This window comes from Pseudophryne corroboree, chromosome 5, assembly GCF_028390025.1.
Source record: "Pseudophryne corroboree isolate aPseCor3 chromosome 5, aPseCor3.hap2, whole genome shotgun sequence".
Taxonomy (NCBI): domain Eukaryota; kingdom Metazoa; phylum Chordata; class Amphibia; order Anura; family Myobatrachidae; genus Pseudophryne; species Pseudophryne corroboree.
Genome location: NC_086448.1, coordinates 295,853,608 through 295,875,876, shown reverse-complemented (window position 1 = coordinate 295,875,876; position 22,269 = coordinate 295,853,608). Strand labels below are relative to the sequence as shown.

The 22,269-nt window shown below is 49.5% G+C and overlaps 1 protein-coding gene and 1 long non-coding RNA gene across 4 annotated transcripts in view; one reads left to right on the top strand and one right to left on the bottom strand.

The window, feature by feature from the left end:
• The window catches only part of LARS2 (leucyl-tRNA synthetase 2, mitochondrial), a 706,190-nt gene extending 695,265 nt beyond the window's left edge, over positions 1 to 10,925 (bottom strand). For both annotated transcript variants that reach the window (XM_063922423.1, XM_063922424.1), the window contains exon 1: positions 9,787 to 10,925. The gene's annotated coding sequence lies outside the window, so the exon portion shown is untranslated. The remainder of the gene's footprint in view (positions 1 to 9,786) is intronic.
• The window catches only part of LOC134927658 (uncharacterized), a 259,513-nt gene that overhangs the window by 49,023 nt on the left and 188,221 nt on the right, over positions 1 to 22,269 (top strand). For both annotated transcript variants that reach the window (XR_010177700.1, XR_010177699.1), the window contains exon 2: positions 9,493 to 9,529. This is a non-coding gene — a long non-coding RNA (uncharacterized LOC134927658). The remainder of the gene's footprint in view (positions 1 to 9,492; positions 9,530 to 22,269) is intronic.

The window sequence follows — 22,269 nt, the reverse complement described above, 5'->3', positions numbered from 1 at the left end:
GACCTTGTTCATGTCGATCTTTTGCCCATGGCGACATTTTGTCCACGTCGACCTAAGGCGTGTTGACCAATTGGTGTCGACCTAAGGTGTGTCGACCTTTTTGGTGTCGATCTGGAATCCGGATACCGGCACTGCTGTTACATTGTCCGACTGGATCTGCACGGGATGATCTTGAAGAAGATGTACCGCTTGTTGAAGGCCGTTGTAAATGGCTCTCAATTCTAGCACGTTTATGTGAAGGCAGGCTTCCTGACTTGACCATTTTCCTTGGAAGCTTTCCTCCTGAGTGACAGCTCCCCAGCCTCGGAGACTTGCATATGTGCTTACCAGGACCCAGTCCTGAATCCCGAACCTGCGTCCCTCTAGTAGGTGTGAACTGTGTAGCCACCATAGGAGCGATAGCCTGGCTTTTGACGACAGGACTATCTTCCGGTGCATGTGTAGGTGGGATCCCGACCACTTGTCCAACAGGTTCCACTGGAATACTCTGGCATGGAACCTGCCAAACTGTATGGCCTCGTAGGCCGCCACCATTTTCCCCAACAACCGAATGCACTGATGGATCGACACACTTGATGGTTTTCAATATCTGTTTTACCATTTTCTGGATTTCCAGAGCCTTTTCCACCGGAAGAAATACTCTCTGAACTTCTGTGTCCAGAATCATCCCGAGAAAAGACAATCTTGTCGTCGGTTCCAACTGTGACTTTGGAAAATTTATGATCCAACCGTGTCGTTGGAGTATGGACAGGGAGAGTGTGATGTTCTGTAGCAACTGCTCCCTGGATCTCGCCTTTATCAGGAGATCGTCCAGATAAGGAATTATATTGACTCCATTTTGACGAAGGAGGATCATCATCTCCGCCATCACCTTGGTGAATACCCTCAGCGCCGTGGAGAGACCGAAAGGCAACGTCTGGAACTGGTAATTGGTAATGGCAATCCTGAATCGCGAATCTCAGATAAGCCTGGTCAAGAGGATAAATGGGAACATGCAGGTAAGCATCCTTTATGTCTACTGACACCATGTAATCCCCCTCCTACAGACTGGAAATCACTGCCCTGAGTGATTCCATCTTGAACTTGAATCGTTTCAAGTAGAGATTCAGATTTTTTTAGGTTTAGGATCGGTCTGACCGAGCTGTCCGGCTTCGGAACTACAAAGAGGCTTGAATAAAACCCCTCCCCTTGTTGTGACAAAGGTACCAGGACTATGACCTGATCCTGACATAATTTTTGAATTGCCGCTGTTACTGCCTCTCGTTCTGGAAGAGAAGCTGGCAAGGTCTATTTGAAAAATCGGTTTGGGGGAACGTCTTGAAACTCCAGCTTGTACCACTGGGATACTATCTGCAAAACCCAGGGGGTCCAGGCCAGACTGAATCCAACCTTGGCTGAACAAGTTTGAGACATGCCCCCACCCGAGCGGCCTCCCACAAGGGAGCCCCAGCGTCATGCTGTAGATTTGGCAGAAGTAGGGGTTGACTTCTGCTCCTGGGATCCTGAAACCGCTGTGGGCTTTTTTCCCCTTCCCCTACCTGCAAAGAAAGGGGGAACCTTTTGCCTTCTTGTATTTATTGTGGCGAAAGGACTGCATTTGAGAGTGATATGTCTTTTTTGCCGGTGCAGGAGCATAAGGCAAAAAAGTCGACTTACCTGCGGTAGCCGCCTAGACTAACACATCCAGTCCATCACCAAATAAGGCCTCACCTTTATATGGGAGAGCCTCCATATTCCGCTTGGAATCTGCATCCACATTCCACTGGCGAATCCACAACGCCTACCGAGCCGAAACTGCCATGGTAGCGGCTTGTGAACTCAAAAGTCCAATATCTTTCATCGCCTCTAGCATGTATGCTGCAGCATCTTTGATATTCCCTAATTTAAGAAGTATCTCATCTTTATCAATAGTGTCAATTTCCGATGACAGGCTTTCTGACCATTTTTCAATAGCGCAACTCACCCACGCGCAAGCAATTGTGGGCCTGAGCAGCGTACCATTGGCAACATAAATGGATTTCAATGTAGTCTCCATTTTGCGGTCTGCTGGCTCCTTTAGTGAAGCCGTGCCAGGTGCAGGGAGAATTACCTTCTTTGTCAACCTGGACAGTGCACTGTCTAACACAGGGGGTGACTCCCATTTTTTTCTGTCCTCTACAGGGAAAGGATAAGCTATCTGAATCCTCTTGGGAATATGAAATTTCTTTTCGGGATTTACCCACACCCCTTCAAAGAGAGTATTTAGCTCGTGGGAAGGAGGGAAAGTGACCTTAGATTTATTTTCTTTATAGAAATAGGCCTTCTCCTGAGGTACAGGAGTGGCTTCCGTGACTTCCAAAACCTCCCTTATAGCCACAATCATATATTGTATACTTTTTGCCGATTGATGATCTATTTCCCTGGAGTCACTATCGTCGACACAGGAATCAGTGTCCATGTCGGTATCCGTATTCACAATATTTGCAAATGGTCTCTTATGTGACCCAGAGGGGTCGCCTGCGGATGGAAGAACAGAACCCTGAAAAATCACATCTTCCACAGATTTTCTTCAGCATTCTGCATGAGATTCAGACTTATCTAATCTCCTATTGATATGATGCATACTATCACGTGTTTCTCTTACGTCCTAGAGGATGCTGGGGACTCCAAAAGGACCATGGGGTATAGACGGGATCCGCAGGAGCTTGGGCACACTGAAAAGACTTTGACTGGGTGTGAACTGGCTCCTTCCTCTATGCCCCTCCTCCAGACCTCAGTTAGACTTTGTGCCCAGGAGTGACTGGACACTCACTAGGGGAGCTCTACTGAGTTTCTCTAGAAAAGACTTTTGTTAGGTTTTTTATTTTCAGGGAGACCTGCTGGCTACAGGCTCCCTGCATCGAGGGACTGAGGGGAGAGAAGTCAGACCTACTTCTGCTTAGTTAAGGGCTCTGCTTCTTAGGCTACTGGACACCATTAGCTCCAGAGGGTTCGATCACTTGGTGCGCCTAGCTGCTTGTTCCCGAAGCCGCGCCGTCACCCCCCTCACAGAAGCCAGAAGAAAGAAGCCGAGTGAGTATGTGAAGATCCGAAGACATCAGACGGCAGAAGACTTCAGTAACGAGGTAGCAGCGCAGTGGTAGCGCTGCGCTCCATGCTCCCACACACTTCACTAACGGCACTTGCGGGTGCAGGGCGCTGGGGGGCAGCGCCCTGGGCAGCATGTTACTGGGTCTTTTAAGGGCTGGCAGACAGGCATTTCCGGTGCCCGGGCACCGTTTTCCGTACCCCCGCCAGCATTCAAGTTTACATTTTTGCGGGACTGAAGCGCGCCGGGAAGGGGCGGGGCTTAGCTGCACAGCTCACCAGCACCATTTTCTCTCATCCACAGCCGCTGCATGAGACGCTGGCCCGGGACCTCCAAGCTCCACTCAAGTAAAAGGGAGCAAATCGGTGCATATATTGTAATTAACAGCAGCGCTTTTCCACATATATCGTTTGGTGGGATATATGGGCGCTGGGGTGTGAGCTGGCATACTCCCTCTGTGTTTTCTCTATCCGGGCTTCCTTGTGGGTCTGTCCCCTAGCTGAGGCAGTGTCTGTGTGTCGGTACTATGTGTCGGCATGTCTGAAGCTGAGTGTTACTCCCCGGAGGAGGTTGCTGGGGGCGCTGATGCGGGTCTGGAGATGGCTCTGTCGGCACAGCCGACACCTGATTTGCTTACAATGTTAAGTGCACTTAATACAAATGCGGCCTCATTGTCTAAGAGATTGGATAAATCTGAGTCTCAGACTCAAGTGTGGAGGAAATCCATGGAGGATGCTTTGTCTCAAGGGCAGGCCCCGTCAGGGTCGCAAAAGCGTTAGTTTACCCAGATGGTAGATACGGATACCGACACGGATTCTGATTCCGATGTCGACTTCACTGAGGCTACTTTACACCCAAGGCTAGTTAAGAGTATTCAGTACATGATTGTGGTTATTAAAGATGTTTTACGTATCTCTGACGAACCTGCGGTGCAGGAAACAAGGATTTGTTTGTTTAAAGGGAAAAAACCTGAGGTGAAGTTTCCCCCCTCTCATGAAATGAATACTCTTTGTGAAAAGGCTTGGGAGTCGCCGGACAAGAGGTGGCAGATTCCCAAGAGAATTTTCATGGCGTATCCTTTCCCCTCTGATGACAGGGAAAAATGGGAGTCGTCTCCGAATGTCGACAAGGCTTTTTCCCGTTTGTCTAAGAAGGTGGCGCTTCCGTCCCCTGACACGGTAGCTCTCAAGGATCCGGCGGATCGCAAGCTGGAGACGTCTCTGAAGGCCATTTTCGCTAATACGGGTGCATTGCTCAGACCTGCTGTGGCGTCGGTATGGGTGAGTAGTGCTATTGCTAAATGGGCTGATAATTTAGCTTCTGATATGGATACCCTTGATAAAGATAATGTTCTTTTGACTCTTGGTTATATCAAGGACGCTGCAGATTACCTGAAGGATGCGGCGAGGGATGTTGGTCTCTTGGGATCAAGAGCCAATGCCATGGCGGTCTCGGCCAGGAGGGCGCTGTGGATCCATCAATGGAATGCTAATGCCGACTCCAAGAAAGCTATGGAAGCTCTCCCCTTCAAAGGTAGTGTCTTGTTTGGTGACGGCTTGACTGACCTGTTGTTTACCGCGACTGCGGGTAAGTCATCTTTTCTTCCCTATGTTCCCACACATCAGAAAAAGGCACCCCATCAGCAGATGCAGTCCTTTCGTCCACATAAATACAAGCGAGGAAAAGGCTCGTCCTTCCTCGCTTCAAAGGGTAGAGGACGGGGAAGAAAGTCACCTGCAGTATCATGCGCCCAGGACCAAAAGTCCTCCCCCGCCTCTACCAAGTCCACCGCATGACGCTGGGGCTCCCCTGGGGGAGTCCGGACCGGTTGGGGGCCATCTGCAGATCTTCAGTCAGGTCTGGGTTCAATCAGGCCTGGATCCTTGGGTCCTAGAAATAGTGTCTCAGGGATACAGGCTGGAGTTTCAGGAGATGCCCCCTCACCGCTTTTTCATTTCGGCCTTGCCAATGTCTCTTCCGGACAGGGAGGTCGTGAAGGCAGCAATACAAAAGTTGTGTCAACAGAGGGTCACTGACAACAGATGCAAGTCTCCGAGGCTGGGGCGCAGTCACCCAAGGAAGAAATTTCCAGGGGAAATGGTCAAACCAGGAATCTTGTCTCCACATAAATGTCCTCGAGTTAAGAGCCATTTACAATGGCCTGCTACAAGTAAAGAGCCTTCTTCAGGGTCGACCCGTCCTGATCCAGTCGGACAACATAACAGCGGTGGCGCATGTAAACTGTCAAGGCGGAACAAGGAGCAGGGCGGCTATGGTGGAGGTCACTAGGAACCTTCGCTGGGCGGAACAGCACGTGAGCGCTCTGTCGGCAGTCTTCCTCCCAGGAGTGGACAACTGGGAAGCAGACTTCCTCAGCAGACACGATCTCCATCCGGGAGAGTGGGCTCTTCATCAAGAGGTATTGGCAGAAGTGACAAAGCGTTGGGGAATTCCTCTGATAGACATGATGGCGTCTCGCCTCAACAAGAAGCTTCCGAGGTATTGTTCCAGGTCAAGGGACCCCCAAGCCAGTGCAGTGGGCGCCCTGGTGACCCCGTGGGTGTTTCAGTCGGTATATGTGTTCCCTCCACTTCCTCTCATTCCAAAGGTGCTGGGAATCATACGACGAGCAAAGGTTCAGCCGATTCTCGTAGTTCCAGATTGGCCGCGCAGGGCCTTGTATCCGGATCTTCAGGAATTATTGGTGGAAGAGCCTTGGCCGCTCCCTCTAAGAGAGGACCTGTTACTGCAGGGACCATGCGTGTTTCCGGACTTACCGCGGCTGCGTTTGACAGCATGGAAGTTGAGCGCCAAATTTTAGCTCGAAAAGGTATTCCTGGGGAGGTCATCCCCACTCTCCTTAAGGCGAGGAAGGAGGTTACGGCGAAACATTATCACCGTATTTGGAGAAAGTATGTTTCTTGGTGTGAGACCAAAACTGCTCCTGCGGAGGAATTTCACTTGGGTCGGTTTCTCCATTTTTTGCAGACAGGCGTCGATGCAGGCCTGAAATTGGGTTCCATCAAAGTGCAGATTTCGGCTTTATCTATTTTCTTTCAAAAGGAATTGTCCGTCCTTCCAGAGGTTCAGACTTTTGTGAAGGGAGTGCTTCATATCCATCCTCCATTTGTACCGCCTGTGGCGCCGTGGGATCTTGAAGTGGTCTTGCAGTTTCTTATGTCTCCCTGGTTTGAGCCTTTGCGTAAGGTTGAGTTAAAGTTTCTCACTTGGAAGGTAGTCATGCTTTTGGCTCTGGCGTCTGCCAGGCGAGTGTCAGAGTTGGCGGCCTTATCTCACAAGAGTCCATATTTGATCTTCCATTCGGATAGAGCAGAATTGAGGACCCGTTAACAATTTCTGCCGAAGGTGGTTTCTTCCTTTCACATTAACCAACCGATTGTGGTACCTGTGGCTACGGATGCTGTGGCAGTTACAAAGTCTCTTGATGTTGCAAGAGCTTTGAAGATTTACGTCGCCAGAACGGCTCTTGCCAGGAAAACAGAGGCTCTCTTTGTCCTGTATGCTTCCAACAAGATTGGAAATCCTGCTTCTAAGCAGACTATTGCACGCTGGATTTGTAGTACGATTCAGCAAGCTCATTCTTCGGCTGGGCTACCGTTGCCGAAGTCAGTAAAGGCCCATTCTACCAGAAAAGTGGGCTCGTCTTGGGCGGCTGCCCGAGGGGTCTCGACACTTCAGCTTTGCTGAGCTGCTACGTGGTCGGGTTCAAACACCATTGCTAAGTTTTACAAGTTTGATACCCTGGCTGATGAGGACCTCATGTTTGCTCAATCGGTGCTGCAGAGTCGTCCGCACCCTCTCGCCCATTCTGGAGCTTTGGTATAGACCCCATGGTCCTTTTGGAGTCCCCAGCATCCTCTAGGACGTAAGAGAAAATAAGATTTTAGTACCTACCGGTAAATCCTTTTCTCCTAGTCCGTAGAGGATGCTGGGCGCCCTACCCAATGCGGACTGTTACTTGCAGTGTATTATTGCTGGTTAAATTTGTTTACACGCGGGTTGTGTATTAGTTGTATTCAGCTTGTTGCTGTTGTTAATTCATACTGTTATCTGGTTTCCTGATACTCCGGTTGTACGGTATGTTGTGGTGTGGGCTGGTAGGTTTTCTCGCCCTTGGTTTAAACAAAAATCCTTTCCTCGAAATGTCTGTCTCTCCTGGGCACAGTTCCTATAACTGAGGTGTGGAGGAGGGGCATAGAGGGAGGAGCCAGTTCACACCCAGTCAGTCTTTTCAGTGTGCCCAAGCTCCTGCGGATCCCGTCTATACCCCATGGTCCTTTTGGAGTCCCCAGCATCCTCTACGGACTAGGAGAAAAGGATTTACCGGTAGGTACTAAAATCCTATTTTCTTTCACCCATGCAGGCTCTTGGTGTGTCGGCAGCACCACCACATTACAACTCTGTGTCCCTAAAATGGTTTCCTCCGGGGAAGAACTCCCTGCCTCAGACATATCACACTTGTGTACAACACCCACACAGACATACTGGGACTCATAGGGGACAGATCCACAGTAAAATCTGTCAGAGGGACACAGTTTAGGAGCAGCCAGTTCACAACCCCAGCGCCAGTATCTAATGCCTGTGAACACAAAATGCCCACTGACATGCAGCGCTGTTTTACACAGTACCCCCCCCTGTTTTGCACCCTGATACTTGTAGTCAGAAGTGGAGGAGGACCAGCGATGTCTCTACAGCCTGAGGAGAGATAGAAAATGTCGCTGAGCAGTGTGCTGGCTGCCTGAGGAAGAAGCTCCGCCCCCACAATGGCGCGTTTTTACCTCAGAGTTTTCATATTATTAATACTGGCAGGGGGTAGGGCTGTGCCTGGGCCTCTTATGCCCCCTTTTAGCCAGTTTATATAGGTATGTTGCTGCCCAGGGCGCTCCCGCCCTGCACCCTGCAGTGCCTGTGTGTGTGGGCAGCAATGGCGCGCTGCGCTCCCACCAGCCGCGCGGTACCTCAGCCGTCACTTTACTTGATTGAAGATCTATCTTCTTACACTCACCTGTCTTCTGGCTCTGTGAGGGGGGTGACGGTGCGCTGTGGGAGTGAGCATCTAGACACGACTAGCGTTCAGTACCCTTCAGGAGCTAATGGTGTCCTGTCAGCCAGAAGCAGAGCCATGAAACTCTTCAGGTAGTTGGTTCCTACTTCTGCCCCCTCAGTCCCTCGAAGCAGGGAGACTGTTGCCAGCAGTTCTCCCTGAAAATAAAAAACCTAACATAAGTCTTTTCAGAGAAACTCAGTAGAGCTCCCCTGGAGTGCATCCAGTCTGCATGGGCACATTTCTAAAACTGAGTTCTGGAGGAGGGGCATAGAGGGAGGAGCCCATTCACACCCATTGAAAAGTTTGAACAGTGCCCATGGCTCCTACGAACCGTCTATACCCCATGGTCATGAAGTGGACCTCAGCATCATCTAGGATGTATGAGAAATTAACAATGAGGGCACTATTATGGGGCACAGAATTTACAGCTGCTGTGTAGAGGTGTCTCTAGGAGCATTGGTACAGTGGCCCCTTCAAAATGTTGCTTTGAGGCCCACAAAGTTCTGTCTACGCCCCTGCTTGCGATGTTAGTATTTACTACAATATAGGCTAGACTACCTTTGTGTTATCAGAATGGACTGCTGTATAATCAAGCAATGCTACCTTTGTGGTGTTACTACTTTATAGTGAAGTAGTACTGCCTTTGTAATGTCAGTAGTTACTACTGTATAGGCTGTACTTTGTGATGTCAGAATTTACTACTGTATAGTCAAGCAATTGTGCCCTTTTGATGTCAGTCGTTAACATTGTTAAAGCAGCAATAGTTCCTCTGATGTTCGAATTACTATTGAATAGTATAGAAACAGTGCCTCTATGATGTCTGTTATTACTATGGTCAAAGCAGCAGGAGTGCCTTTGTGATATCAGTAGTTACAATAGTATAGGCTACAACAGTGCATATATGATGTCAGAAATGACTACTGAATAATCAAGCAATAGTGCATTTGTTATAGCAGTAGTTACTACTGTATAGGCTGCAATAGTGGTCTTGTGAGAGCAGTATATACTATAGTATATAAACCAATACTGCCTTTGTGTTGTCAACAGTTACTACAGTATAGGTCCCAAAAACGCCTCTGTGATGTTAGTATTTGCTACACTATACTCAAGAAATAGTGCCTTTGTGATTTCAGTATTTACTACATGTAACCCCTTCTCTCTAAGCTGATAGTTATCTGGGGGTTACCGTTAAGTGAAAATAACTATGAATATCTTGTGCCTCCACCCAAACCAATTTGTAAACCCGGGCTTGTTTGGGTAAGCCCTGCCGTTAGCTAGTGTATGTATGTATGATCAGTATGTTGTGCTATTTATATACACTAGCATACCTTATACCTTTCTCTCCTTTTCCCTCTAGGTTCTTTGGATCCTTCTTTCACTTCGACTCAGTGATGGTAAGTATAACAGGTTTTATTATGTTGCAAATGAATAGCATATGACCAATAACTCTTATGAAACACTCAATAACATGCAGTAGGGTTTTCCCCGCTAATCCCTCTCTATGGGCCTATACAAACAGATTTGCATGCAATACAAAAAAACAAAATAATAATAATACCATATATATGAGTGACCTGGGTACTCAGAGTTATTTAGTGCACTGTTGGGGCCCTGGTAAATTAGTTCACACTCTAACAGTGTTCTGGTTTACCTGGTAGTCTTGGTTTATTCGTATTATCCATCAGTCTTCTGCTCAACTTAACTATCTCCAGTAGTATAGCTGTGATATTTCCTCTGCGGTACACTAGTAAGCAAAACGATCACCTCTTGTAGTCAGCAGACTGATGATGTAAGTGATTACTTTGTCGCTAAGGCCAATTAAGGACACTCTTTCAGGGAGTACTTCACCACTGGGCTTCCAAGGTCATATAGTTCAAATTGTCTTAGTCAAATGACTACTTGGTGGGTCAGGGGTATAGTGGTGTCTATTCGCTAGAAGGGGGTATCCATATAGGTGCATTGTGTTTCTACCTCACGTGGCTCGGAGAGTGGTTTTGCTAAAGTGGCACACCCCTCGTCCATCCATACAATTTCTGGCAGGGGGGGAGGAGATCCTTGTACCCTGAGGGGTTGGTTTCACTGACACTGAGCATTAATGTCCATCATACTCCCTTTCCTATTGACCTGTGAACAGTCGAGAGGGAGTAGTGCTCTCTTTCTACTCTGAGTAGTCAATAACTTATTAACATCTGTATATTTAGGCTGCAGCTCATAAATGACTTAGTCCTCTTCCTCCTGATATTACTTCCAGTAATGCATTTATGTATACCGCTCAGTCTCCCTGTGTTAATGGTATCACATTCAATATGTAAATGTTCAGAGTGCCATATCCAAATACGAGGAAAAACTACTTCTCCACTGCTATCACCGTTAGCAGCCTGTCCCCGTACATAGAGGGCTATGAATTGGGCTACCAGGTTTTAACTATAATCTGGTCCCCTATTGATGTACTTTATCCTTTGATCTTCCCCTCTTCTCCGCCTCTCTCTTTAGTGTCAGTCAATGTGTATATGTAAGTACTCCCCCGACTCTCTTCCTCCACACTAGTCCTGACTTATCTGACGTGTAGTTCAGGGACACGGGCACTGAGCACAATCACCTCACCGACCTCCTCTGCAGGTGCGTTGCTACGGGTACCTGTTAGATACCTGACCTCACTGTACTGCTGCTGCCGCTGCCGTTCTCTTCTCCTTCAATACCACCACCGCCGGTGGTGTCTCCACATATCCCTCTTTCTCTATCCGCCTGATCTGCTGCTGCTGCTGTGCTCTCCCTCAGCACTGCCGCTCGCACCAACTGTCTTTTTCAGCCGTTACTTCGGGTCCCATATGTAGTCCGTTTCTACTGGCTCACGCTCCCTTCCCAGCAGGGAAAAGTCCCATTCCTCGAGACACCCCCGCTCTAGAAAGTTCTCCTGTTCCCTGCGTTGCATATCCATACTTTCTTGTTCAATATATATATGCATGCATGTACATTATAACAATATCATATAGCACACTATCATTAAAGTTATATACATATTTGTATTTAGAAGTCACACTTGTCTCTATATTTTAATATTGTTTTATTTATCTGGGCTACATACAGTAATTACTTATCTAGTCCCTCTGTATTATCAGAACTGAATAATGTATAGTCATGCAATTCTACCTTTGTGATGTCATTAGTTACAAATATATAGTGAAGCAGTACTGCCTTTGTAATGTTAGTAGTTACTACAGTATAGGCTACAAAAATCCCACTCATGTTAGCATTTACTACAGTGCAATCAAGCAATAGTGCCATTGTGATGTCAATTATTGGTACGGTTAAAGCAGCAGTAATGCCTTTGTGTTGACAGTAGTTACTACTGTATAGTCAAGTAATGCTGCTTTTGTGATATGATTAGGCAGCAATTGTGCCTCAGTGATATCTATATATTAATAGCAGAAGGACGACTTTTATGAATGACATATTTCTAGGATGATGTTGCCTGACATCATATACCAAATTAAAGGTCTTGGCCCGTAGATTTGCAGAATATTATTGACACTGTAATTGGTTGCTTCGTTTCAGAGTTATGTGGAAAAAGTGTTCAATGCATCACCATTGCTCTCTGGAAAATGTGCTAGTTGGTGCACTCTGCCTGTGCACCTGTGGGGTGACCTGGAACATGTGAGCAGGGGCGTATCTACCTATTGGCCAGGATGGCACTCGCCAGGGGCGCCAGCCAAGGAGGGGCGCCACCCAGCGGTGCCACCCGCGGCCAGTAGGTAGATTTAATATTAATGTAAGCAACTGTCCACTCCGGCCCCCCAAGGTGTGTCTCCCCCCACTCCCTGGTAGTTCGTCTCCCCGAACTGACACCTGGCAGGCTGGCCGCACTGAAGACCATAGACAGGCTTGCCTACCCTCCCGCATTCAGCGGGAGGCTCACGTTTTTTGATTGAGCCTCCCGCTGCCCCGCAAACCCTGCTTCTCCTCCTGGTTATTATGGGTCCCTCTGACAATCTGAACTGCGCATGCGCAAGTCCAGAGATTGCCGGGGGGCGTGCCCTGCAGTTACTGCCGCTATTTGTGACTGCTCTGCAGATGCTCTTCTTCACTGCAGCCTGCCTCAGTACGGGACAGGAGCTGCAGACAGAGACTGCACCCTGCCACCGCTGTGGTGCCCGAAGGGGGTGCGGTGTAAGCAATGCAGGGAGGCGCCGTGTTGAAGAGGTGCTCTCCCTGCTGCACAACAGCAGTGCCGTTCGTTATGGCCGGGTCTCTGCGCCCTCACCTCCCCACTCAGAGACAGGAAAACGTTTGTTTTCCTGATACAGCTGCTGCACCATCCAGAAGCCGAGGCCCCGCCCCTTTCACAGGCCCCGTCCCTCCCATGACCCGCGATTCCCCCACCCCACCCCCTCCACCTAAATTGTGAGGGTTGGAACCAGCACAGAGCTCGTACAGGTAAGAGCACTGTGTGGTCACCATTTTCAATGCTCAACCACCAATAAGACATCTCTAGAAAGCATCATCATATTGTCATTATATGTGCCCAGTATTTTTCCATTAAAATTACAGTGTTTGGTCTGAATTAAACCCAGCTCCGTGATTTGTGTCCTTTAAACCTGACATCCCTGACACGGGATGGAGCACTGTAGGCAGGGCTGGCACAATGTGCTCAGCAAACACAGCAATGCAGGGGTAGGCTTCTGTCTATTTTCACTTCGGGGAGTCCTACTACTAGCAACATTGGGCCTCATTCAGACCCGATCGCACACTGCCTTTTTTCGCAGCCGTGCGATCGGGTCTGAACAGCGCATGCACCGCAATGCACAGGCGTGTTGGCTGCTGTCGACGGGGATCGCCAGGCAGCAACAAAACTTAAGAAAGCTATCGCACCGGCGATCACAAAGAAAATTGACGGGAAGAAGGCGTCGTGGGTGGCAACTCACAGTTTTCTGGGAGTGTCTGGAAAAACATAGGCGTGCCCAACCGTTCAGGAGGAGGACTCCTGACGTCACCACCGGCCCGGATCGTCGCAGCGGCTGAGTAAGTCCTGGGCTGTGCAGAAACTGCACAAACTTTTGTTTGTGCAGCTCACTGCATAGCCGATCGCACCCCTGCAAAGCGATTACCCCCTACCCTGTAGGCGGCGATTACCTGGTCGCAGCAGTGCAAAAAACCGCCTGCGTACGACCAGGTCTGAATGAGGGGCATTGGACCTCATTCAGACCTGATCGCTCGCTAGCAGTTTTTTGCAGCACTGCGATCAGATAGTCGCCGCCTACAGGGGAGTGTATTTTAGCTGTGCAATCGCATGTGCAGCCGAGCTGTACAAAAAAACTGTGCGTTTTCGGAGTTGCTCAGAACTTACTCAGCCTCTGTGATCTCTTCAGCCTGTCTGGGCCTGGAACTGACGTCAGACACCCGCCCTGCAAACGCTTGGACACGCCTGCATTTTTCCAACCACTCCCAGAAAACGGTGAGTTGACACCCACAAACGCGTTCTTCCTGTCAATCACCTTGCGATCGGCTGTGCGAATGGATTCTTCGTAAAACCCATAACACAGCAACGATCCACTTTGTACCTGTGCCTACACATTGCGGTGCCTACGCAAGCGCAGTTCTGACCTGATTGCAGCGCTGCAAAAAAAGCTAGCGTGCGATCAGGTCTGAATGAGGGCCTTTGCGAGTATAACAGGCGCTACTACTGTGGGCGTTCTGTGTATAAGCGGCGCTACTACTGTGGGCGTTATGTGTATAAGTGGCGCTACTACTGTGGGTGTTATGTATAAGTGGCACTACTATGGACGTTATGCATATAATCGGTGATACTACTGGAGGCATTATGTGTAAAAGCGGCGATACTACTGGGGTCATTATGTGTATAAGTGGCGATACTACTGGGGGCATTATTTGTACAAGTGGTGCTACTACTGGGGGCTACTAGTGGGCACATTATGTCTATGTGGGCGTTATGTATAAGCGCCACTACTACTGTGGCGTTATATGTATAAGCAGCGCTACTACTGTGGGCGTTATGTGTACAAGGGGCACTACTATTGGGGGCATTATGTCTATTAGAGGCAATACTACTGTGGGCAGCCGTCACTTCCAGCTAGTCTTCAAGGTGATGTATGTCACCTTGACTACTAGACGGAAGTGACGGATCAGACTTACCCAATCCCTAAACAACAACTTAAACATCTTTTCTCTGACGTCCTAGTGGATGCTGGGGACTCCGTAAGGACCATGGGGAATAGCGGCTCCGCAGGAGACTGGGCACAACTAAGAAAGATTTAGGACTACCTGGTGTGCACTGGCTCCTCCCTCTATGCCCCTCCTCCAGACCTCAGTTAGAATTTTGTGCCCAGCCGAGCTGGTTGCACACTAGGGGCTCTCCTGAGCTCTTAGAAAAGAAAGTATATTTAGGTTTTTTATTTTCAGTGAGATCTGCTGGCAACAGACTCACTGCTTCGAGGGACTGAGGGGAGAAGAAGCGAACCTACCTGCTTGCAGCTAGCTTGGGCTTCTTAGGCTACTGGACACCATTAGCTCCAGAGGGATCGAACACAGGCCCAGCCTCGGTCGTCCGGTCCCGGAGCCGCGCCGCCGTCCCCCTTGCAAGAACGTCCAGAAAATCGGCGGCTGAAGACTCCGGTCTTCATTAAGGTAGCGCACAGCACTGCAGCTGTGCGCCATTGCTCCCCATGCACACCACACACTCCGGTCACTGATGGGTGCAGGGCGCTGGGGGGGGCGCCCTGGGCTGCAATATAAATACCTTAGCTTGGCAAAAAAACACATAATATAGTCAGTAAGACTATATATGTGTAAAATCCCCTGCCAAAAATATCCTGAAAAAAGCGGGAGAAGTCCGCCGTGAAGGGGGCGGAGCTATCTCCCTCAGCACACTGGCGCCATTTCCTCTCACAGCTCCGCTGGAAGGACGCTCCCCAGGCTCTCCCCTGCAGTTTCCAGGCTCAATAGGGTAAAAAAGAGAGGGGGGGCACTAAATTTAGGCGCAAATTGTGTATTATAGCAGCTATAGGGGAAAAATCACTGTGTGTAGTGTGTATCCCTGTATTATATAGCGCTCTGGTGTGTGCTGGCATACTCTCTCTCTGTCTCCCCAAAGGACTTTGTGGGGTCCTGTCCTCAGTCAGAGCATTCCCTGTGTGTGTGCGGTGTGTCGGTACGGCTGTGTCGACATGTTTGATGAGGAGGCTTATGTGGAGGCGGAGCAGGTGCCGATAAATGTGATGTCACCCCCTGCGGGGTCGACACCTGAATGGATGGACATGTGGAAGGAATTACGCGACAGTGTCAACTCCTTACATAAAAGGTTTGACGACATAGCAGATGTGGGACAGCCGGCTGCTCAGCCCGTGCCTGCCCAGGCGTCTCAAAAGCCATCAGGGGCTCTAAAACGCCCACTACCTCAGATGGCAGACACAGATGTCGACACGGATACTGACTCCAGTGTCGACGACGATGAGACTAGTGTACATTCCAATAGAGCCATTCGTTATATGATTACGGCAATGAAAAATGTGTTGCACATTTCTGATATTACCCCAGGTACCAAAAAAAAGGGTATTATGTTTGGGGAGAAAAAGCTACCAGTGGTTTTACCCCCATCTGATGAATTAAATGAAGTGTGTGAAGAAGCGTGGGCTTCCCCCGATAAGAAACTGGTAATTTCTAAAAAGTTACTAATGGCGTACCCTTTCCCGCCAGAGGACAGATCACGTTGGGAGACATCCCCTAGGGTGGATAAAGCGCTCACACGTCTGTCAAAAAAGGTGGCACTACCGTCTCCGGACACGGCCGCCCTAAAGGAGACTGCGGATAGAAAGCAGGAGGCTATCCTGAAGTCTGTATATACACACTCAGGAATTATACTGAGACCGGCTATTGCTTCAGCATGGATGTGCAGTGCTGCAGCTGCGTGGTCAGATTCCCTGTCGGAAAACATTGATACCCTAGATAGGGGCACTATATTGCTAACCGTAGAGCATATTAAAGACGCTGTCTTATACATGAGAGATGCACAGAGGGATATTTTCCGGCTGGCATCTAAAATAAACGCAATGTCCATTTCTGCCAGGAGAGGAATGTGGACTCGGCAGTGGACAGGAGATGCAGATTCTAAAAGGCACATGGAAGTTTTGCCTTACAAGGGTGAGGAGTTGTTTGGGGATGGTCTCTCGGACCTCGTTTCCACAGCGACAGCTGGGAAGTCAGCATTTTTACCCCATGTTCCCTCACAGCCAAAGAAAGCACAGTATTATCAGGTACAGTCCTTTCGGCCCCAGAAAGGCAAGCGGGTTAGAGGCGCGTCCTTTCTGCCCAGAGGCAGAGGTAGGGGGAAAAAGCTGCAACATACAGCCAGTTCCCAGGAACAAAAGTCCTCCCCCGCTTCCTCTAAGTCCACCGCATGACAGGCGGAGCCAGGTACGGTGGGGGCCCGTCTCAAGAACTTCAGCGACCAGTGGGCTCGCTCACGGGTGGATCCCTGGATTCTACAAGTAGTATCTCAGGGGTTCAAGCTGGAATTCGAGACGTCTCCCCCTCGCCGTTTCCTCAAATCTGCCTTGCCGACAGCTCCCCCGGACAGGGAGGCAGTGCTGGAGGCGATTCACAAGCTGTTTTCTCAGCAGGTGATAATCAAGGTACCCCTCCTTCAACAAGGACGGGGTTACTATTCCACAATGTTTGTGGTACCGAAACCGGACGGTTCGGTGAGACCCATTTTAAATTTAAAATCCTTGAACACTTATATAAGAAGGTTCAAGTTCAAGATGGAATCGCTCAGGGCGGTGATTGTAAGCCTGGACGAGGGGGATTACATGGTATCACTGGACATCAAGGATGCTTACCTGCATGTCCTCATTTACCATCCTCACCAGGAGTACCTCAGATTTGTGGTACAGGACTGTCATTACCAATTCCAGACGTTGCCGTTTGGTCTGTCCACGGCACCGAGGGTATTTACCAAGGTAATGGCCGAAATGATGATACTCCTTCGAAAAAAGGGAGTTTTAATTATCCCGTACTTGGACGATCTCCTTATAAAGGCGAGGTCCAGGGAACAGTTGTTGATCGGAGTAGCACTAGCTCGGGAAGTGCTACAACAGCACGGCTGGATCCTGAATTTTCCAAAGTCGCAGCTGGTTCTTACAACGCGTCTACTGTTCCTGGGGATGGTTCTGGACACGGAACAGAAAAAAGTGTTTCTCCCGGAGGAGAAGGCCAAGGAGTTGTCATCTCTAGTCAGAGACCTCCTAAAACCAAAACAGGTGTCGGTGCACCACTGCACGCGAGTCCTAGGAAAGATGGTGGCTTCTTACGAAGCAATTCCTTTCGGAAAGTTCCATGCAAGGATCTTTCAGTGGGATCTGTTGGACAAGTGGTCTGGATCGCATCTTCAGATGCATTGGCTGATAACCCTGTCTCCAAGGACCAGGGTGTCGCTGTTGTGGTGGCTGCAGAGTGCTCATCTTCTAGAGGGCCGCAGATTCGGCATACAGGACTGGGTCCTGGTGACCACGGATGCCAGCCTTCGAGGTTGGGGGGCAGTCACACAGGGAAGAAACTTCCAAGGACTATGGACGGGTCAGGAGACTTCCCTACACATAAATATTCTGGAACTAAGGGCCATTTACAATGCCCTAAGTTAGGCAAGACCCCTGCTTCAACACCAGCCAGTGCTGATCCAGTCAGACAACATCACGGGGTCGCCCATGTAAACCGTCAGGGCGGCACAAGAAGCAGGATGGCGATGGCAGAAGCCACAAGGATTCTCCGATGGGCGGAAAATCACGTGATAGCACTGTCAGCAGTGTTCATTCCGGGAGTGGACAACTGGGAAGCAGACTTCCTCAGCAGGCACGACCTCCACCCGGGAGAGTGGGGACTTCATCCAGAAGTCTTCAAGCTGATTGTAAATCACTGGGAACGGCCACAGGTGGACATGATGGCGTCCCGCCTCAACAAAAAGCTAAAAAGATATTGCGCCAGGTCAAGGGACCCTCAGGCGATAGCTGTGGACGCTCTAGTGACACCGTGGGTGTACCAGTCGGTTTATATGTTCCCTCCTCTGCCTCTCATACCCAAGGTACTGAGAATAATAAGAAGGAGAGGAGTAAGAACTATACTTGTGGTTCCGGATTGGCCAAGAAGAGCTTGGTACCCAGAACTTCAAGAAATGACCTCAGAGGACCCATGGCCTCTGCCGCTCAGACAGGACCTGCTGCAGCAGGGACCCTGTCTGTTCCAAGACTTACCGCGGCTGCGTTTGACGGCATGGCGGTTGAACGCCGGATCCTGAAGGAAAAGGGCATTCCGGAGGAAATCATCCCTACGCTGATTAAAGCTAGGAAGGAGGTGACCGCAAACCATTATCACCGCATATGGCGAAAATATGTTGCGTGGTGTGAGGCCAGAAGGGCCCCAACGGAGGAATTTCAGCTGGGTTGATTTCTGCACTTCCTACAGTCAGGGGTGACTATGGGCCTCAAATTAGGTTCCATTAAGGTCCAGATTTCGGCTCTGTCGATTTTCTTCCAAAAAGAACTGGCTTCACTGCCTGAAGTTCAGACGTTTGTTAAAGGAGTGCTGCATATTCATCCCCCTTTTGTGCCTCCAGTGGCACCTTGGGATCTTAACGTGGTGTTGAATTTCCTTAAGTCACATTGGTTTGAGCCACTTAAAACCGTGGAACTAAAATATCTTACGTGGAAAGTGGTCATGCTGTTGGCCTTGGCTTCAGCCAGGCGTGTGTCAGAATTGGTGGCTTTGTCATGTAAAAGCCCTTATCTGATTTTCCATATGGATAGGGCGGAATTGAGGACTCGTCCCCAATTTCTTCCTAAGGTGGTATCAGCTTTTCATTTGAACCAACCTATTGTGGTGCCTGCGGCTACTAAGGACTTGGAGGATTCCAAGTTGCTGGACGTAGTCAGGGCCCTGAAAATCTATGTTTCCAGGACGGCTGGAGTCGGGAAAACTGACTCGCTATTTATCCTGTATGCGCCCAACAAGCTGGGTGCTCCTGCTTCAAAGCAGTCTATTGCTCGCTGGATCTGTAGTACGATTCAACTTGCACATTCTGCGGCTGGACTGCCGCATCCTAAATCTGTAAAAGCCCATTCCACGAGGAAAGTGGGCTCTTCTTGGGCGGCTGCCCGAGGGGTCTCGGCTTTACAACTTTGCCGAGCTGCTACTTGGTCGGGTTCAAACACATTTGCTAAATTCTACAAGTTTGATACCCTGGCTGAGGAGGACCTTGAGTTTGCTCATTCGGTGCTGCAGAGTCATCCGCACTCTCCCGCCCGTTTGGGAGCTTTGGTATAATCCCCATGGTCCTTACGGAGTCCCCAGCATCCACTAGGACGTCAGAGAAAATAAGAATTTACTCACCGGTAATTCTATTTCTCGTAGTCCGTAGTGGATGCTGGGCGCCCATCCCAAGTGCGGATTTTCTGCAATACTTGTATATAGTTATTGCCTAACTAAAGGGTTATTGTTTGGAGCCATCTGTTTGAGAGGCTCAGTTGTTATTCATACTGTTAACTGGGTATAGTATCACGAGTTGTACGGTGTGATTGGTGTGGCTGGTATGAGTCTTAGCCGGGATTCCAAATCCTTTCCTTATTGTGTCAGCTCTACCGGGCACAGTTTCCTAACTGAGGTCTGGAGGAGGGGCATAGAGGGAGGAGCCAGTGCACACCAGGTAGTCCTAAATCTTTCTTAGTTGTGCCCAGTCTCCTGCGGAGCCGCTATTCCCCATGGTCCTTACGGAGTCCCCAGCATCCACTACGGACTACGAGAAATAGAATTACCGGTGAGTAAATTCTTATTTCTCTAACGTCCTAAGTGGATGCTGGGACTCCGTAAGGACCATGGGGAATAGCGGCTCCGCAGGAGACTGGGCACAACTATAAAGAAAGCTTTAGGTCTAACTGGTGTGCACTGGCTCCTCCCACTATGACCCTCCTCCAGACTTCAGATAGAATCTTCTGCCCGGCTGAGCTGGATGCACACTAGGGGCTCTCCTGAGCTCCTAGAAAGAAAGTATATTTAGGTTTTTTATTTTACAGTGAGATCTGCTGGCAACAGACTCACTGCAGCGAGGGACTAAGGGGAGAAGAAGCGAACCTACCTAACAGGTGGTAGTTTGGGCTTCTTAGGCTACTGGACACCATTAGCTCCAGAGGGATCGACCGCAGGACCCGACCTTGGTGTTCGTTCCCGGAGCCGCGCCGCCGTCCCCCTTACAGAGCCAGAAGCACGAAGAGGTCCGGAAAATCGGCGGCAGAAGACTTCGGTCTTCACCAAGGTAGCGCACAGCACTGCAGCTGTGCGCCATTGCTCCTCATGTACACCTCACACTCCGGTCACTGATGGGTGCAGGGCGCTGGGGGGGGGGCGCCCTGAGGGCAATATATGACACCTTGGCTGGCAAATCTACATCATATATAGTCCTAGAGGCTATATAGATGTAAAATTACCCCTGCCAGTATTCCAGAAAAAGCGGGAGAAAGTCTGCCGAAAAAGGGGCGGGGCCATCTCCCTCAGCACACTGGCGCCATTTTTCCCTCACAGCTCCGCTGGAAGGAAGCTCCCTGGCTCTCCCCTGCAGTCTGAACACTACAGAAGGGTAAAAAAGAGAGGGGGGGCACTAAATTTAGGCGCAGTATAGATATATATATATGATATATAAAAAGCAGCTATAAGGGAAAACACTTATTTATAGTGGGATCCCTGTGTTATATAGCGCTCTGGTGTGTGCTGGCATACTCTCTCTCTGTCTCCCCAAAGGGCTTTGTGGGGTCCTGTCCTCTGTCAGAGCATTCCCTGTGTGTTTGCGGTGTGTCGGTACGGCTGTGTCGACATGTTTGATGAGGAGGCTTATGTGGAGGCGGAGCAAATGCCTGTAAACGTGATGTCACCCCCTGCGGGGTCGACACCTGAGTGGATGGTGCTGTGGAAGGAATTACGCAACAGTGTCGACTCCTTGCATAAAAGGTTTGACGACATACCTAATGTGGGACAGCCGGCTTCTCAGCCTGTGCCTGCCCAGGCGTCTCAAAAGTCATCAGGGGCTCTAAAACGCCCACTACCTCAGATGACAGACACAGATGTCGACACGGATACTGACTCCAGTGTCGACGACGATGAGACTAATGTAACTTCCAGTAGGGCCACACGTTACATGATTGAGGCAATTAAAAATGTGTTGCACATTTCTGATGTTACCCCCGGTACCACAAAAAAGGGTATTATGTTTGGAGAGAAAAAACTACCAGTAGCTTTTCCTCCATCTGAAGAGTTAAATGAAGTGTGTGAAGAAGCGTGGGCTTCCCCTGATAAAAAGCTGGTAATTTCTAAGAGGTTACTAATGGCATACCCTTTCCCGCCAGAGGATAGGGCACGCTGGGAAACATCCCCTAGGGTGGATAAAGCGCTCACACGCTTGTCAAAGAAGGTGGCACTACCGTCTCCGGATACGGCCGCCCTGAAGGAATCTGCTGATAGAAAGCAGGAGGCTATCCTGAAATCTATATATACACAAACAGGTGTTATACTGAGACCGGCTATTGCTTCAGCCTGGATGTGCAGTGCTGCTGCTGCGTGGTCAGATTCCCTGTCAGAAAATATAGATACCCTAGACAGGGACACTATATTGCTAAACGTAGAACATATAAAAGACGCACTTTTATACATGAGGGATGCACAGAGGGATATTTGCCGGCTGGCATCCAAAATTAGTGCAATGTCCATTTCTGCCAGGAGAGGGTTATGGACTCGGCAGTGGACAGGAGATGCAGATTCCAAAAGACATATGGAAGTTCTGCCTTATAAGGGTGAGGAGTTGTTCGGGGATGGTCTCTCGGACCTCGTATCCACAGCAACAGCTGGGAAGTCTACATTTTTACCCCATGTTCCCTCACAACCAAAGAAAGCACCGTATTATCAGGTACAGTCCTTTCTGCCCAATAGGGGCAAGCGGGTTAAAGGCGCGTGCTTTCTGCCCAGAGGCAGAGGTAGGGGAAAGAAGCTGCAGCATACAGCCAGTTCCCAGGAGCAAAAGTCCTCCCCCGCTTCCTCTAAGTCCACAGCATGACGCTGGGGCTCCACAGGCGGAGCCAGGTGCGGT